Genomic DNA, 17415 nt, shown 5'->3' with positions numbered 1-17415 from the left:
TATACAGAGAAGAGAAGAAGGAGGCAGGAGACAGAGGTGGCCAGAAGGATAAAAGGGGGAAATGAAAAGGAGGGAGACAGATCCTGCCAGTAATCAGTTCCCTCAGTGTTCTCCACCGTCTGGAACACACAGAAATTCACAGAGTTGGGTAGAGTAGAGAGGGGTTAGGGAGGAGATACAGGTGACCTGGTAGAGAAAATGGAGAGTCCAAAGGGAGAGAAAGCAGTCAAGCCAGTAATCTCGTACCCTAGTGAAAAATGGGTCCTGAAGATTGGGTTCTTAAAGGTACAAAATTGGTAACAAATACATAAAAGCAAAAATTAAAAATCTAGAGTAGAGTTTGGAATTTCAAAAATGCGATGTTAATGAAAAGAAGAAGGAAAAGAAAGAGAGAAAAAACGAACAAAGAAAAACAAACAAGGTCGCGAAAATTATAAAGAAACTACAGGTACAAAATTGATAACTAATACCAAAAAGCAAAAATTAAAAATCTAGAGTAGAGTTTGGAATTTCAAAAATGTGATGTTAATGAAAAGAAGAAGGAAAAGAAAGAGAGAAAAAACGAACAAAGAAAAACAAACAAGGTCGCGAAAATTATAAAGAAACTACAGGTACAAAATTGATAACTAATACCAAAAAGCAAAAATTAAAAATCTAGAGTAGAGTTTGGAATTTCAAAAATGCGATGTTAATGAAAAGAAGAAGGAAAAGAAAGAGAGAAAAAACGAACAAAGAAAAACAAACAAGGTCGCAAAAATTATAAAGAAACTACAGGTACAAAATTGATAACTAATACCAAAAAGCAAAAATTAAAAATCTAGAGTAGAGTTTGGAATTTCAAAAATACAACGTTAAAAAAAAAAAAAAAAAGAAGAAGAAAAATAAAGAGAGAAAACAAACCAACAAAAACAATGTCACAAAAATTATAAAGAAAATACAGGTACAAAATTGATATCAAATACCAAAAAGCATAAATTAAAAATTAAAAATCTTGAGTATAGTTTGGAATTGCAGATATACGATGTTATGTAAAAGAAGAAGAGAAAGAAACAGAGGGAAAAAAAGAAAAAAAAATCACAGAAATTATAAAAAAAAAACTATAGGTACAAAATTGATAACATATACCAAAAGGCTAAAATTAAAAATCTAGAGTAGAGTTTGGAATTTCAAAAATACAATGTTAAAAAAAAAAAAAGAAGAAGAAGAAAAATAAAGAGAGAAAACAAACAAACCAACAAAAACAATGTCGCAAAAATTATAAAGAAAATACAGGTACAAAATTGATATTGAATACCAAAAAGCATAAATTAAAAATTAAAAATCTTGAGTAGAGTTTGGAATTGCAGATATACGATGTTATATAAAAGAAGAAGAGAAAGAAACAGAGGGAAAAAAAGTCACAGAAATTATGAAAAAAACTATAGGTACAAAATTGATAACATATACCAAAAGGCTAAAATTAAAAATCTAGAGTAGAGTTTGGAATTTCAAAAATACAATGTTAAAAAAAGAAGGAAAAAAAAAAAAAAACACGGTCAAAAAATTACAAAATATATATATGAAGTTTGCTGAAGAAGAAAAAAAAAAATAGGGTCTTTTTTTTTTTTTGCAAAGTAATAGTTATAAAAGTGAAAATTAAAGGACAATAGAGGACTTAAAAAAATTTTTTTTTAATTAAAAAAAAAAAAGAAAGAAAGATTGATCGTAAAAATAGTAAAAATATATCTAGGTCTTTCTCTGGTTTTGTTGTGAGTATTGTGGGTTCAGTTCATTTTTGGCTAGTTCCTTAGTCCGACTTATATTTCTCAAGATCTATAGGCCCCTTCCTATGTAATTCGTAGTAACCACAGGGTTTTAATCTATGGCCTGTAGCTTCCAAGGCGTTTCCCTCTGTTATAGCTTCTTCTGTTTGCTGGTCTCTTCAGTGTCTGGTTCCCGCCCCGACACAAAGGGGACAGTTGAGGACACTATTTTTTTTTTTTTTTTTTTTAGGCTCACTTGTTCAGCCGCGCTGTGGGGAGGGAGGGAGGGGTGCTGTAAACAGATAACACTGGCGTGCGCTCGCAGTGCCTCAGCCCCACTGGGTCTGCCCCCGCTCACGGTGCGTGTAGCCTCCCTGCCCACACTGCTCGGGCTCGAGGTTGTTCCGTCGGGAACAATCAGAGGCCGGCCCTGGGCTGAGCTCCCAGGTCCAAGCTGCTCAGGTTCAGGCACTCGGGTAGTCCTCAGAGGCGCAGACTCGGTTGTGCCTGCGTTTTGTGCTCTTCCCAGATCCGAGCAGCTCAGGTGATGTGTTTGGCGGGCGCCAATGCTGCGACTTATCGCCTCCCTGCCACTCGGTTATCTGGGTGTAAAACCGGCGCACCTTCTCAGGCAGATGTTGACCGTCCAGACCCCCAAGAAGTTTTAGTTAGCAAAGAAGCCTGCTTACAGTTTTATAGATAGTGTCTCTCTGGGGCTGTGATTGCTCCCTTCCGGCTCTGGCTGCCTGTCACCGGAAGGGGAAGGTCTGCAGCCGGCTATCCCTGTTCAGTCCTTTGTTCCGTGCGCGGGCCTGGCGGTGTCTTAGGTTAGGGCTGGCTTTTCGCGTGGTAGATATCCCACAGTCTGGTTTGCTAGCCCAAATTATTTCGCTCAGATAGCACTCAGGACATTCGGCTCGATTCTTACTCTAAGGGACACAGCCCGCGCTGCACTTCCCTGCCCAGCCCCCGCTTGCTAATGCCGTGTGCAGGCGTCTGCGCTGCTTCTCCGCTGGGGGAGTTACCGTGGGGCTCACAATCTGCGATTTTTAATTGTTTATTTATTTATTTATTTTCCTCCCTTTTATGTTGCCCTCTGTGCTTCCAAATCTCGGCACAGATCGGCAGTGAGAAGGTTTCCTGGTGTTTGGAAACTTCTCTCTTTTTAAGACACCCTTCCCGGGACGGAACTCCGTCCCTCCCTCTTTTGTCTATTTTTTTTGTCTTTTATATTTTTTCCTACCTCCTTTCGAAGAGTTGGGCTGCTTTTCTGGGTGCCTGATGTCCTCTGCCAGCATTCAGAAGTTGTTTTGTGGAATTTACTCGACGTTTAAATGCTCTTTTGATGAATTTGTGGGGGAGAAAGTGTTCTCCCCGTCCTACTCCTCCGCCATCTTGGCTCCTCCCGGGTATATTGTTTTATATAGAATTTGCAAATAAAGAAGAGTGAGATAAAAGCAAAATTAAATAAATTAACAAAAATCACCTCCTGTCTAATCAATCTGTGGTTATTTTCAGTATATAATTTACTGAAGATATGATAACAACCAAATGTGAATTATCTTGCAAAATTATCAAATATGATTATGGATCAACACACAACCATGATTGGTCTGTACTGTAGATTGAATGCTTTGTCTCCTCAAAATTCATATGTTTAACCCTAATGGCATTCTATTTGGAGGTGAGAACTTGTGAAATTTATTAGGTCATGAGAGTGGAACTCTCATATTAAGATTAGTGTCTTTACAAAAGAGACCTCAGAGAGCTTTCATTGTTGTTGTTGCTTCTTGCCATGTTAAAGTGTTAGTCTCAGTTCTGTCCAACTCTTTGTGACCCCATGGACTGTAGCCACTAGGCTCCTCTGTCCATGAAATTCTTCAGGCAAGAATACTGGAGTGGGTTGCCTTCCCTTCTTCAGGGGATTTTCCCAAGCCTAGGGATCGAACCCAGGTATCCTGCATTGCAGACAGATTCCTTACCATCTGAGCCACCAGGGAAGTCATGTAAAGTTACAATGAAAAGCTGTCATCTACAAATTAAAAAACAAGTCTTCACCAGACACCAAGTCAGTCTAAACCTTGATCTTGGATTTACAGCCTCCAAAATGATGAGAAATAAAGTTCTGTTGTTTATAAGTTATTGGTATTTTATTACAGGAGTCCACATGCTTATTTGCATTCTTTTAATTTTCCATCTAATTAGGTTTTTATTTGCAAGTTCTACAGGTGAGTCTAGGGTCAAAGTACAGAAAAAAAAAAAATAAAATCAGTACATCTACATCATAAGATGAAGTTTTATGAAAAGAGTAGTTTCTGTTTACCCTGTGAAACACATTCAATATTTCTGAGTTATACTCTGACACAGCAAAGTGGCTTGAGAAAGGATGCTATATTAACAGCAAATCAGATACTTTAGGGAGAAGACAATGGCACCCCACTCCAGTACTGTTGCCTGGAAAATCCCATGGATGGAGAAGCCTGGTAGGCTGCAGTCCATGGGGTCGCACAGAGTCGGACATGACTGAAGCAACTTAGCAGCAGCAGATACTTTAAACATACAGAAAATAATAAATTTAAAAGAGCACATCTATTGAAATAATACCAGAAGAAATTGATACATTGACAAGTGCAAATCAAATCCGATCTTTTGATTTCAGCAGAAGAAAAGAAGAAAGACTGTTATGAGTCTTTAAACAGTATAATACCTAGAATGAGACAATCAGGGGGATTTGAAATACAGTGTAGAATTCAGTGTTTTATTTCTTTTTCAATATATGCAATTTTATATTTGAGCATCATGACTGGAAGCAATAGATCATTAACTTACCTAGGATTACAATAGGAGGGCCATCTCAAGATAAGATATTAAAGCAGCTGATGCAAAAATAATAGCAGAAGCTCAAAAGCATCTGCTTTTTATTAAGGCAACTTGATTAGAGATACATATAAAATGACTTATAGGAAGATGCTGAAAAGGAAATGTTTTTCCTAGACACCTACATTTTTGGATGTGTGCATCATTACTCTTTAGTACCATCTTTCTCTGCCCAGAGTGGTAGGTGTGTCAGTGATGACTCAAGCCTGATTAATATTTTATTTCTCCTAGGAAATGTCCGAAAATTCTGTTCAACCAATCAGATTGTCTGTACTCGTTACTCCTTCAAATACTAACTCAGTCACATGGCTTTATTGAGTGCACACCATAAACCAGACTCAGTGCTGGGCAGAGGAAAGCAGAAACAAATAAGAGAATAGCCCTGCCCTTACAGACTTTACAGTCTTGTGAGGAAATCAGACAAGGAAGCAATTACAATAGAAGTAGATAGATGCTGAATATAAAGTCATATGAGTGTGAAATCATACCCAACCTAATTTAAAGGAATCCAAAAAGTCTTCCTAGAAGAAAAGACAGCTGAGCTGAGAGTTTAAAGACAGTTTAACCTTGATAAAAAAAAGAGCAAAATTAAGTGAGGGCATTTCTGACAAAAATAAAAATTAATTTCATGCTTTTGGAAATTTTCCCATGCCTTGACAGGTTTCCATAATTATAAATTATTTGAATTCCTTATTTTACTGTTTTCCCCTTACCTCTATTCTCTCTATTTTAATTCTGGGAGTCAGTTTCTAGATGTGTGGTGAGAAATCTAGTAATAAGTAGATTGTGGTAACAAGCAGTGAAATGTTGATATATCAACTAGCTTCTGGAAGCATAGACTGTGTTTCCACCTTCAGAACTTCAAAAGATAGTGAACCAAGCAGGTGCAAACTGATTTGATCAGTTTAGGTGCCTGTATGTGTAATAGTAATAGTGACAAGCTGTATTTATGCAGGATATGAAGAAAGGGTTGAGAAGTTTACACTGACATCACAGTTTAGCTCAGGAGCTACTCTGTTTGGTAGATGATTATATATTAACCAAGGAGGCATTTAAGTACTGAGAATTGTGCTAGAGAAAAACAAGGAAATAAACACTGATAATGCAGAGTGAGAAGGTGAAATATTGCAGAATATACTAGGAAAATCAGAGTTGAGTATGCACAGAGTGAAAGAAGGCTCATAAGATTATGCTGGAGAATCTAAATCATGAAATCCTGTTTCTCACTTAATTCATTATCTTGAAGGCAGGGAGGAGACCCTAAATTATTATTTTTTAAGTAGATGACTATGGGTGATAAGTTGGGACAGCTTCAAGTAGGATTGCTAAGTCGCTTCAGTCGTGTCCGACTCTGTGTGACCCCATAGACGGCAGCCCACCAGACTTCCCCGTCCCTGGGATTCTCCAGGCAAGAACACTGGAGTGGGTTGCCATTTCCTTCTCCAATGCATGAAAGTGAAAAGTGAAAGTGAAGTCACTCAGTCCTGTCTGACTCTTAGCGACCCCATGGACTGCAGCCTACCAGGCTCCTCCATCCATGGGATTTTCCAGGCAAGAGTACTGGAGTGGGGTGCCATTGCCTTCTCCGATTACCATGCTCTAGAAACTTACAGTTATTGCAGTAGTACCATGCCAGGAAAATGAACATCAAACTCCACGGTACCTATAAGACACTTATAATGCTAAGGTTTTCAGACAGAGACACTTTTTATTCAGACACATCAAGCTTATTAACAGTATTTGCTGCAGTCATAACACGAGAACTCTATATCAGTTTTCAGAAAATGACTCCAGTATCAATGATATCTGTACCATGTGTGAGTGCTGTCACCTTAGTCGTGTCCAACTCTGCGACCCTGCGGACTGTAGCCCACCAGGCTCCTCTGTCCATGGGATTTTCTAGGCAAAAATACTTGAGTGGGTTGCCATTTCCTTCTCCAGGGGATCTTCTCCATCTAGGGATCAAACCAGCATCTCTTACGTGGCCTGCATTGGCATGCAGGTTCTTTACCATTAGTGCCATCTAGGAAGCCCTGGTATCTGCATCAGCTCCCAACTCAAATAATTGCAACATGAGTTTTGATTATTTGAATTTAATGAAAAGTATGTTAAGTTTAACTTAATATAGAAAACATGATTGGTGTCTGTGGTTGAGGATGGTATAGAAATACAAATTTTAGCTGTAGGAATCATGCTCTGTTTCAAGCTTCATTTTGTATAACTGTAGCTGGGAGAAATACATTCACTCCTTTTAACTGACATCAAATGATTACCTTCTTTCTTTTTAGCCTCTTTCTCATTATTTATAGTTCCTTAGTTATATCTGGTCCCATCACTTCATGGGAAATAGATGGGGAAACAGGGGAAACAGTGTCAGACTTTTTTTGGGGGGGGCTCCAAAATCACTGCAGATGGTGATTGCAGCCATGAAATTAAAAGATGCTTACTCCTTGGAAGGAAAGTTATGACCAACCTAGATAGTGTATTCAAAAGCAGAGACATTACTTTGCCAACAAAGGTCCGTCTAGTCCAGGCTATGGTTTTTCCAGTGGTCATGTATGGCTGTGAGAGTTGGACTGTGAAGAAGGCTGAGCGCCGAAGAATTGATGCTTTTGAACTGTGGTGTTGGAGAAGACTCTTGAGAGTCCCTTGGACTGCAAGGAGATCCACCCATTCCATTCTAAAGGAGATCAGTCCTGGGTGTTCTTTGGAAGGAATGATACGAAAGCTGAAACTCCAGTACTTTAGCCACCTCATGTGAAGAGTTGACTCATTGGAAAAGACTCTGATGCTGGGAGGGATTGGGCGCAGGAGGAGAAGGGGACGACAGAGGATGAGACAGCTGGATGGCATCACCAACTCGATGGACGTGATTTTGAGTGAACTCCGGGAGTTGGTGACAGACAGCGAGGCCTGGCATGCTGCAATTCATGGGGTCGCAAAGAGTCGGACACGACTGAGCAACTGAACTGAACTGACTATGTCTACCATTCTATTTAAAAAGAATCATTTCACATTGCTTGGCACAAGAAAAAATATTTAAATTTTCTACTTCAATTCGTTCAACTTCAACATTCCTAATTTAATTTCTTTCTGTTGACTCAAGAAGTGCCAGTAACCAAAATATCATATTATAATGAGGAACACTGTATGGAAATTCTGTGTGAAGTCATCATGAAAAAAAGGGGAATAGTGAAGGCTTTAAAAAAGAGGACGCCATTAAAATATGATAAGTACTTCAGTTACCATATCATCACTATAAACTTGCATAAGGAGAAAAAAATAAGAATCTTCAGATTAATCCTCTGTTGAGGTGAATTTTTGACTTTTTCTTGTATCATCCACTCAGCTAATTTATTTTCTTTCTGTCACTGAGAGCCAGTTCACTTCCCCAGGAAACTAGCATGTGGAGGTGTCTCATTATTTTCCAGAGAGAACTCAATATTAGCAAAATACATTGAAATAAAGGCTTGCTGTCATATTGAACTGAATCTGAAAACATGAGCTCTTTATTAATGAAAAGTATGGATTAAACTTTGATATTTAGAAATCGTAGAACACTATTAGGAAGCTATATATTAATAAGCTGAAAAACTGTTTATTGATATTATGCGTGTGTGTGTTTATTAACATGTATATACTTCCAGTTACCACAGAAATAACACTAGAAGAAAATAAAGCCAATTATGTGAAAGACCAAGACTTATTTCCTAACTCACCTTGACATCTATAAAAGATTAAATTCCTGCTCTTGGTGTGTGATCTAGTCAGTATCCTCCAGACTAGAAAGTTTGACTGATGCTTTTGTTGAGAAAAAAATCTTAATTCACTTGTTATTCCATCCAGGCTGGATAAATTGTTTGTTAACCAAGTACATTATATGCATCAGATGGAGGGAGGCCCGGTGAGCACAGAGTTGGCAGATTCTAAGTCTTTCCAAATTCTTCACGTTAAAAAACAAACAAACAAAAAAAAACAAAAAAACTTTTTTTTTCCAGAGAAAATACTTTTTTTTTTTTTTTTTTTTTTTACTGAAAGAAGCACTGGAAGGTTTCTTTTTAGAAACTCAGTAAAAAATTTACAGAGAATTGACTTCCAGTGTCAGATTCAAGACTACTATCAGAGCTTCCTTTCCAGCACTCCATAATTCTGAATTTTTTTCTTTCTTCAAACCCATCTCCATGAACTTCTTAATAATCACTATTAATAATTTTGCCTATTTTTGCATACATTCATGAATATAGTTTATATTATTATTTTCATCAGTTGTTTTTCTTAGAATGATTTTTTAATTTTGGTTTTGTTGAATCTAAATTCTACTTTTGCTACACATTTGTAGATAAATACTGCTCATGAAAAGATTTCTTAAAGACTATGTGAAATTATTTTTTAAGTAGTCTCTTTGTAATATTTGGAGAAATTTAAATCATAGTATTTGGTAAACTACATAATGAAGCTATGAATTAAAATCATATTACTAACTCTAAAAGAATAATGGCTGTATTCATTGAGTTAGTTTACCTGTTATTTATTATTTTTTAATTTCTCTATCTCAATTAGAAAATCCAGGTAAATAAAGACATGATTCCAAATTTCCTGTATAAGTCAGTAAATCTTAGTAGAACCTTGTACCTCATTTATTTTTGTGTAGCTTTCATGTATTCATTTATAGATTTCCTTTTTACACATTGTTATACTTAGTTTCTCTTATCTTGGGTGTGCGGTATCTCTTCAAGGCTGCTCCAGCAAAGCCCAGCCATTGCTCCTTACCTTGGACGAGGGGTATCTCCTCACTGCCGCCCTTCCTAACCTTCAACGTGGGATAGCTCCTCTAGGCCCTCCTGCGCCTGCGCAGCCACGGCTCCGGCTCCAGGTAACTCCTCTCGTTGCCATCCCTGGCCTCCAGCGTGGGTTGCTCCTCCCGGCCGCCGCCCCTGGCCTCGGGTGTGGGGGCGTGGGGTAGCTCCTCCTGACCGCCGCCCCTGACCTCGGATGCTGGGGATCTCCTCTTGGCCACCGCCCTTCGGGCATGGGGTCCTCCCGGATTCTGCCCCTGATCTTGGACGTGGGGTGGCTCCTCTCCACCGCGCTATGGCGCACCCATCACAGCCGCCTGCGCTATGGCGCGCCCGTCGCAGCCGGTTGCAAGAGGGCATCAGAGGGCAAACACACTGAAACCATACTCACAGAAAATTAGTGAATCTAATCACACTAGGACCACAGCCTTGTCTAACTCAATGAAACTAAACCATGCCCGTGGGACAACCCAAGACGTGCGGGTCATGGTGGAGAGATCTGACAGAATGTGGTCCACTGGAGAAGGGAATGGCAAACCACTTCAGTATTCTTGCCTTGAGAACCCCATGAACAGTATGAAAAAGCAAAATGATAGGATACTGAAAGAGAAACTCCCCAGATCAGTAGGTGCCCAATATGCTACTGGAGATCAGTGGAGAAATAACTCCAGAAAGAATGAAGGGATGGAGCCAAAGCAGAAACAATACCCAGCTGTGGATGTGAGTGGTGATAGAAGCAAGGTCCGATGCTGTAAAGAGCAATATTGCATAGGAACCTGGAATGTCAGGTCCAGGAATCAAGGCAAATTGGAAGTGGTCAAACAAGAGTGAATGTCGACATTCTAGGAATCAGCGAACTGAAATGGACTGGAATGGGTGAATTTAACTCAGATGACCATTATATCTACTACTGCGGGCAGGAATCCCTCAGAAGAAATGGAGTAGCCATCATGGTCAAGAAAAGAGTCTGAAATGCAGTACTTGGATGCAATCTCAAAAATGACAGAATGATCTCTGTTCGTTTCCAAGGCAAACCATTCAATATCACAGTAATCCAAGTCTATGCCCCAACCAGTAACACTGAAGAAGCTGAAGTTGAACGGTTCTATGAGGACCTACAAGACCTTTGAGAACTAACACCCAAAAAAGATGTCTTTTTCATGATAGGGAACTGGGGTGCCAAAGTAGGAAGTCAAGAAACACCTGGAGTAACAGGCAAATTTGGTGTTGGAATACGGAATGAAGCAGGGCAAAGACTGATCGAGTTTTAAGGGAATGCACTGGTAATAATAAACACCCTCTTCCAACAACACTAGAGAAGACTCTACACATGGACATCACCAGATGGTCAACACCGAAATCAGATTGATTATATTCTTTGCAGCCAAAGATGGAGAAGCTCTATATAGTCAGCAAAAACAAGACCAGGGACTGACTGTGACTCAAACCATGAACTCCTTATTGCCAAATTCAGACTTAAATAGAAGAAAGTAGGGAAAACCACTAGACCATTCAGGTATGACCTAAATCAAATCCCTTATGATTATACAGTGGAAGTGAGAAATAGATTTAAGGGCCTAGATCTGATAGATAGAGTGCCTGATGAACTATGGAACAAGGTTCGTGACATTGTACAGGAGACAGGGATCAAGACCATTCCCATAGAAAAGAAATGCAAAAACAGCAAAATGGCTGTCTGGGGAGGCCTTACAAATAGCTGTGAAAAGAAGACAAGCAAAAAGCAAAGAAGAAAAGGAAAGATATAAGCATGTGAATGCAGAGTTCCAAAGAATAGCAAGAAGAGATAAGAAAGCCTTCTTAAGCGATCAATGCAAAGAAATAGAGGAAAACAACACAATGGGAAAGACTAGGGATCTCTTCAAGAAAATCAGAGATACCAAAGGAACATTTCATGCAAAGATGAGCTCGATAAAGGACAGAAATGGTATGGACCTAACAGAAGCAGAAGACATTAAGAAGAGATGGCAAGAATACACAGAAGAACTGTACAAAAAAGATCTTCACGACCCAGATAATCATGATGGTGTGATCACTGACCTAGAGCCAGACCTCCTGGAATGTGAAGTCAAGTGGGCCTTAGAAAGCATCACTATGAACAAAGCTAGTGGAGGTGATGGAATTCCAGTTGAGCTATTCTAAATCCTGGAAGATGATGCTTTGAAAGTGCTACACTCAATATGCCAGCAAATTTGGAAAACTCAGCAGTGGCCACAGGACTGGAAAAGGTCAGTTTTCATTCCAATCCCAAAGAAAGGAAATGACAAAGAATGCTCAAACTACTGCACAATTGCACTCATCTCACATGCTAGTAAAGTAATGCTCAAAATTCTCCAAGCCAGGCTTCAGCAATATGTGAACCGTGAATTTCCTGATGTTCAAGGTGGTTTTAGAAAAGGCAGAGGAACCAGAGATCAAATTGCCAACCTCTGCTGGATCATGGAAAAAGCAAGAGAGTTCCAGAAAAATATCTATTTCTGCTTTATTGACTATGCTAAAGCCTTTAACTATGTGGATCACAATAAACTGTGGAAAATTCTGAAAGACATGGGAATACCAGACCACCTGATCTGCCTCTTGAGAAATTTGTATGCAGGTCAGGAAGCAACAGTTAGAATTGGACATGGAACAACAGACTGGTTCCAAATAGGAAAAGGAGTTCATCAAGGCTGTATATTGTCACCCTGTTTATTTAACTTCTATGCAGAATACATCATGAGAAACGCTGGACTGGAAGAAACACAAGCTGGAATCAAGATTGCTGGGAGAAATATCAATAACCTCAGATATGCAGATGACACCACCCTTATGGCAGAAAGTGACGAGGAACTAAAAAGCCTCTTGATGAAAGTGAAAGTGGAGAGTGAAAAAGTTGGCTTAAAGCTCAACATTCAGAAAACGAAGATCATGGCATCCAGTCCCACCATTTCATGGGAAATAGATGGGGAAACAGTGGAAACAGTGTCAGACTTTATTTTTCTGGGCTCCAAAATACTACAGATGGTGACTGCAGCCATGAAATTAAAAGATGCTTACTCCATACAAGGAAAGTTATGACCAATCTAGATGGCATATTGAAAAGCAGAGACATGACTTTGCCAACAAAGATTCGTCTAGTCAAGGCTAAGGTTTTTCCTGTGGTCATGTATGGATGTGAGAGTTGGACTGTGAAGAAGGCTGAGTGCCAAAGAATTGATGCTTTTGAACTGTGGTATTGTAGAAGACTCTTGAGAGTCCCTTGGACTGCAAGGAGATCCAACCAATCCATTCTGAAGGAGATCAGCCCTGGGATTTCTTTGGAAGAAATGATGCTAAAGCTGAAGCTCCAGTACTTTGGCCACCTCATGCGAAGAGTTGACTCACTGGAAAAGATTCTGATGCTGGGAGGGATTGGGGACAGGAGGAGAAGAGAAGACAGAGGATGAGATGGCTGAATAGCATCACTGACTCGATGGACGTGAGTCTCAGTGAACTCTAGGAGTTAGTGATGGACAGAGAGGCCTGGCGTGCTGCGATTCATGGGGTCGCAAAGAGTCGGACACGACTGAGCGACTGATCTGATCTGATCTGAATGATACTTAATTTCGTCACTTTTTTAGTCCCTGAGGTCACAAAGATAAACAAGTCTTAGGTTCGGACCCTGGAAGCACAGAGTCTCATATGGTAGGAAAACACATAAACCAAGAATGGAAATGTGGGTTAGAAAAGTTTGTGGAGATATATGCATAGATTTCTGTGAGAAGTCACAAAGAATAGTTCTTTATGATTCGAGGAAAACTTCAAGGTGGGTTCTCTTGAAGCTGGATTTTAAAAGAACGAATAGATATTCAGAAAAAAGAGTTGGAGGGACATGCTAACAGGAAGAACAGCGTTTTCAAAAGCGGAAAACATCTGGACTTATCTCAGGGCCATCAGTGTCAGAGGGGATTGTAACGGCAAAGTTAGGGTCAGGTTAAGAGTTAACAGACATCTATGTTTCCCTAGGGAATTTGTGTTTTTTTCTATAATCATACATCAAGTTTTGCATTTTTATTATCTCATCTTTGTCCACAGTTGTGTGAATATAGCTTAATTTATCTAAATTTAGGTATCTTTATCTACTAATATAGAAATAGGCTTTTTCTAGCCTTGTAATGAATGTTGGAAATTATGTGAGCATCCTACGCATGACTTATAAGTATAATTGCTCATGAAAGTTAGTTACATCACAATTTCCATCCTTATTGCAGAACGGCTAGTATCAAATATGTTTGAAAATGATTATCCTAGGAATTAAGATGGATGACATTTAAAAGTAGGAAGTCAACCAGGAGTCTAATTCAGAAATATATACAGGTGGAATCAGAGTGTGAAATGAGAGTTTAGGATAAGAACGGCAGGAATGGGAGGCTAATTCAGAATAATAATAATAACAATAACATCAGCTACCATTACTAAATGCAAGTTCATGAACTCTCCTGGACACTCTATATGTTATCTCATTAGCCTCCACAGCAACTTGTAGATAATATTCCCCTATTTTTTATGAAAAGTGAAATAACATAGTTTGTGCGTGCTCTGTTGTGTCCAACTTTTTGTGATTCTATGGACTGCAGCATGCCAGGCTCCTCTGTCCACAGGATTCTCCATGCAAGAATACGGGAGTGGGTTACATTTTGTCCCCCAGGGGTATACTAGACCCAGGGATTGAATTTGCGTCTCTAAATGTCTCCTGCACTGGCAGGTGGATTCTTGACCACTGAGCCACCTGGGAAGCCCCCTAACATAGTTCACGTAAGGTAAATACCCAATGTAGAACTGAATATCAAATTCTCATTTTAACGTAAAAGTCATTTTAACTTAAAGTCATTTTATGGTGTGATGTTACCCAAATCACAACTTGGCAGACCCCAGCCACTATACCCCTTAAAAGATCAATACTTAGACAGCTGTCTTTGAACAAAAACTACTCCGTGAGATCTCTGGAAACTACTTAAAAAACTTTAGCAACATACCAGAACAACAACAACAACAAAACATGAAAATAACCACACAGGAAGAAAGAATACAGCTTCAGTTTTATGCATCATCATCATCCCTGTAGCCAGCATTGTTCAGTGCCAGAAAATTAGCAGCTAGAAAGAGTTCACTTCACTGAGAAAAGATTCCCCAGTATTTTGTGCATCACTTGAAGGTCTCATTTCAGTTTCAGCCCACCCAGACGGGCAAAGCTAAGACTATAGAGATGGCCAAGAACAGGAAAAGAAAGGACTATCCAGGACAGCCAGACAGTGGGAGTGGTCACAGTTTATAGTGACCCACTCTGCCAAAAAAATACAGCAGATTTTGCCACTGAAGAAACTATCTGCTGGCATAGACACTCTGAAGCCCTGCATAGAACAGTCTTCACCACACAGGTATTTGTGCTCACTTATGTCAGACCCCTGAGTTCTTAGGGTTCCCCTCCTCTACCTCCACTGGAGCCAAGAAACACACTGGCAGCTAGCTCATGTTTCTGCAGTTGCATCAGTACAAAAAGCCAGCATAGACCCTTGCATCACTTAGGAAGCATCACTACAAAAAAAGCTAGTGGAGGCAATGGAATTCCAGCTTAGCTATTTCAAATTCTAAAAGATGATGCTGTGAAAGTGCTGCCAGCAAATTTGGAAAACCCAGCAGTGGCCACAGGATTGGAAAACTCAGTTTTCATTCCAATCCCAAAGAAAGGCAATGCTAAAGAACACTCAAACTACCACACAATTGCACTCATCTCACACGCTAGTAAAGTAATTCTCAAAATTATCCAAGCCAGATTTCAGCAGTATATGAGCCATGAACTTCCAGATGTTCAAGTTGGATTTAGAAAAGGGAGAGGAACCAGATACCAAACTGCCAATATCCGTTGGATCAAGAAAAAAGCAAAAGAGTTCCAGAAAAACATCTACTTCTGCTTTATTGACTATGCCAAGGCCTTTGACTGTGTGGGTCACAACAAACTGTGGAAAATTCTTCAAGATATGGGAATACCAGACCACCTATCTGCCTCCTGAGAAATCTGTATGCAGGTCAAGAAACAACAGTTAGAACTGGACATGGAATAACAGACTGGTTCTAAATAGGGAACAAAGTACATCAAGGCTGTATTTTATCACTCTGCTTATTTAACTTAAATGTAGAGTACATCATGCAAAATGCTAGGCTCGATAAAGGACTAGCTGGAATCATCATGGACAGGAGAAATATCAATAACCTCAGATATGCAGATGGCACCACCCTTGTGGCAGGAAGCAAAGAAGAACCAAAGAGCCTCTTGGCGAAAGTGAAAGAGGAGAGTGAAAAAGTTAGCTTAAAATTCAACATTCAGGAAACGAAGATCATGGCATCTGGTCCCATCACTTCATGGCAAATAGATGGGGAAATGTGGAAACAGTGTCAGACTTTATTTTTGGGGGCTCCAGAATCACTGCGGATGGTGATCGCAGCCATGAAATTTAAAAGACGCTTACTCCTTGGAAGGAAAGTTATGACCAACCTAGACAGCATATTCAAAAGCAGAGACATTACTTTGCCAACAAAGGTCTGTCTAGTCAAGGCTATGGTTTTTCCAGTAGTCATGTATGGATGTCAGAGTTAGATCATAAAGAAAGCTGAGAGCAGAAAAATTGATGCTTTTGAACTCTGGTGTTGGAAAAGATTTTTGAGAGTCCCTTGGACTGCAAGGAGATCCAACCAGTCCATCCTAAAGGAGATCAGTTCTGTGTGTTCATTGGAAGGACTGATGTAGAAGCTGAAACTCCAATACTTTGGCCACCTGATGCTAAGACCTGACTCATTTGAAAAGACCCTGATGCTGGGAAAGATTGAGGGCAGGAGGAGAAGGGGACGACAGAGGATGATATGTTTGGATGGCATCACCAAGTCATTGGACATGACTTTGAGTAAGCCCTGGGAGTTGGTGATGGACAGGGAAGCCTGGCGTAGTGCAGCCCATGGGGTCACAGAAAGTCAGATACAACTGAGCAACTGTACTGATTGACTGTGACCCCTGCAGCTGTGCACTTGCATACTGCCAGCCTGAAGCCCTTCACAGGCCTCTACTGCAGTATGCACACCTGGAAGCAGACTCCAGGATCCCAGGAGAGCACACTAACAACCATGGCTGCCTTGGGTGCTTGTGGGTCTGGATCAGGCCCTGTCTTCAGTTACTGGCCCGCACAAGCATAGTTTCCTACAGCTATTCTCTCCACCTATGTACCTGCATGGTCTTGACGTCCTTTGATTATTGCCTTTCACTGCAGGGCACATGCAAGTTGGGAAACAATGCAGTCACAGGAAAACACGATAGCAATTCTGACCCCTCCCCCCACATCCCCCTACCTGAGTTAGCAAAGCCAGTTCCCAGAGTCTCTGACCATAGGGCCCTAAAAGACCCAGAGTCATCCCACTGATGGGTGAATTCAGCACTCAAGGGGATCCTGTGGTTGGAGTCTGTCACAGGTTGGTCAGGTTAATTCTAGTGTTAGTCCTGGTCTACTGGTAGAGCAAGCCATGCCCCCGGGTCTCCAGATGGAGGTTCCTGAGACTTCCAAGTCTAGTACTGACCTGCTGGTACCTAGTAGGTCCAGGTCCTAGTCTCTCTGGTGGGTAAGGCTGGATCCTGGGGAAGCTATGGACTCATGGGGTCTTAAGGCAACCAGCCTGCTGGTAGATCTCCACCAGGCTATTTGCTTAGACTGAGATGTTCCCTACTGGCTCTGACCGGCTTACAGATAAGACCAGTTCTCTGCACTAATCAGTTACAGGGAGAATTCCAAATGCAGTAGGCAGCACCATGTCCTTATGGTGCTGATATAATGAGCCTTAAACATAGCTACTGCCAGAGTATGTATCCCCATGGTGAGCTGCAGTGGCTGCCTCTCTGGAAGCCTTTTCAAGACCACTAAGTGGGTCTGATCTAGCCTGCTTTTAGACTATCACTTCTAGTCTGGGTGGTAGAGCATGTG

Source organism: Bubalus kerabau, chromosome 3, assembly GCF_029407905.1.
Source record: "Bubalus kerabau isolate K-KA32 ecotype Philippines breed swamp buffalo chromosome 3, PCC_UOA_SB_1v2, whole genome shotgun sequence".
Taxonomy (NCBI): domain Eukaryota; kingdom Metazoa; phylum Chordata; class Mammalia; order Artiodactyla; family Bovidae; genus Bubalus; species Bubalus kerabau.
Note: the sequence above shows the minus strand (reverse complement) of the source record.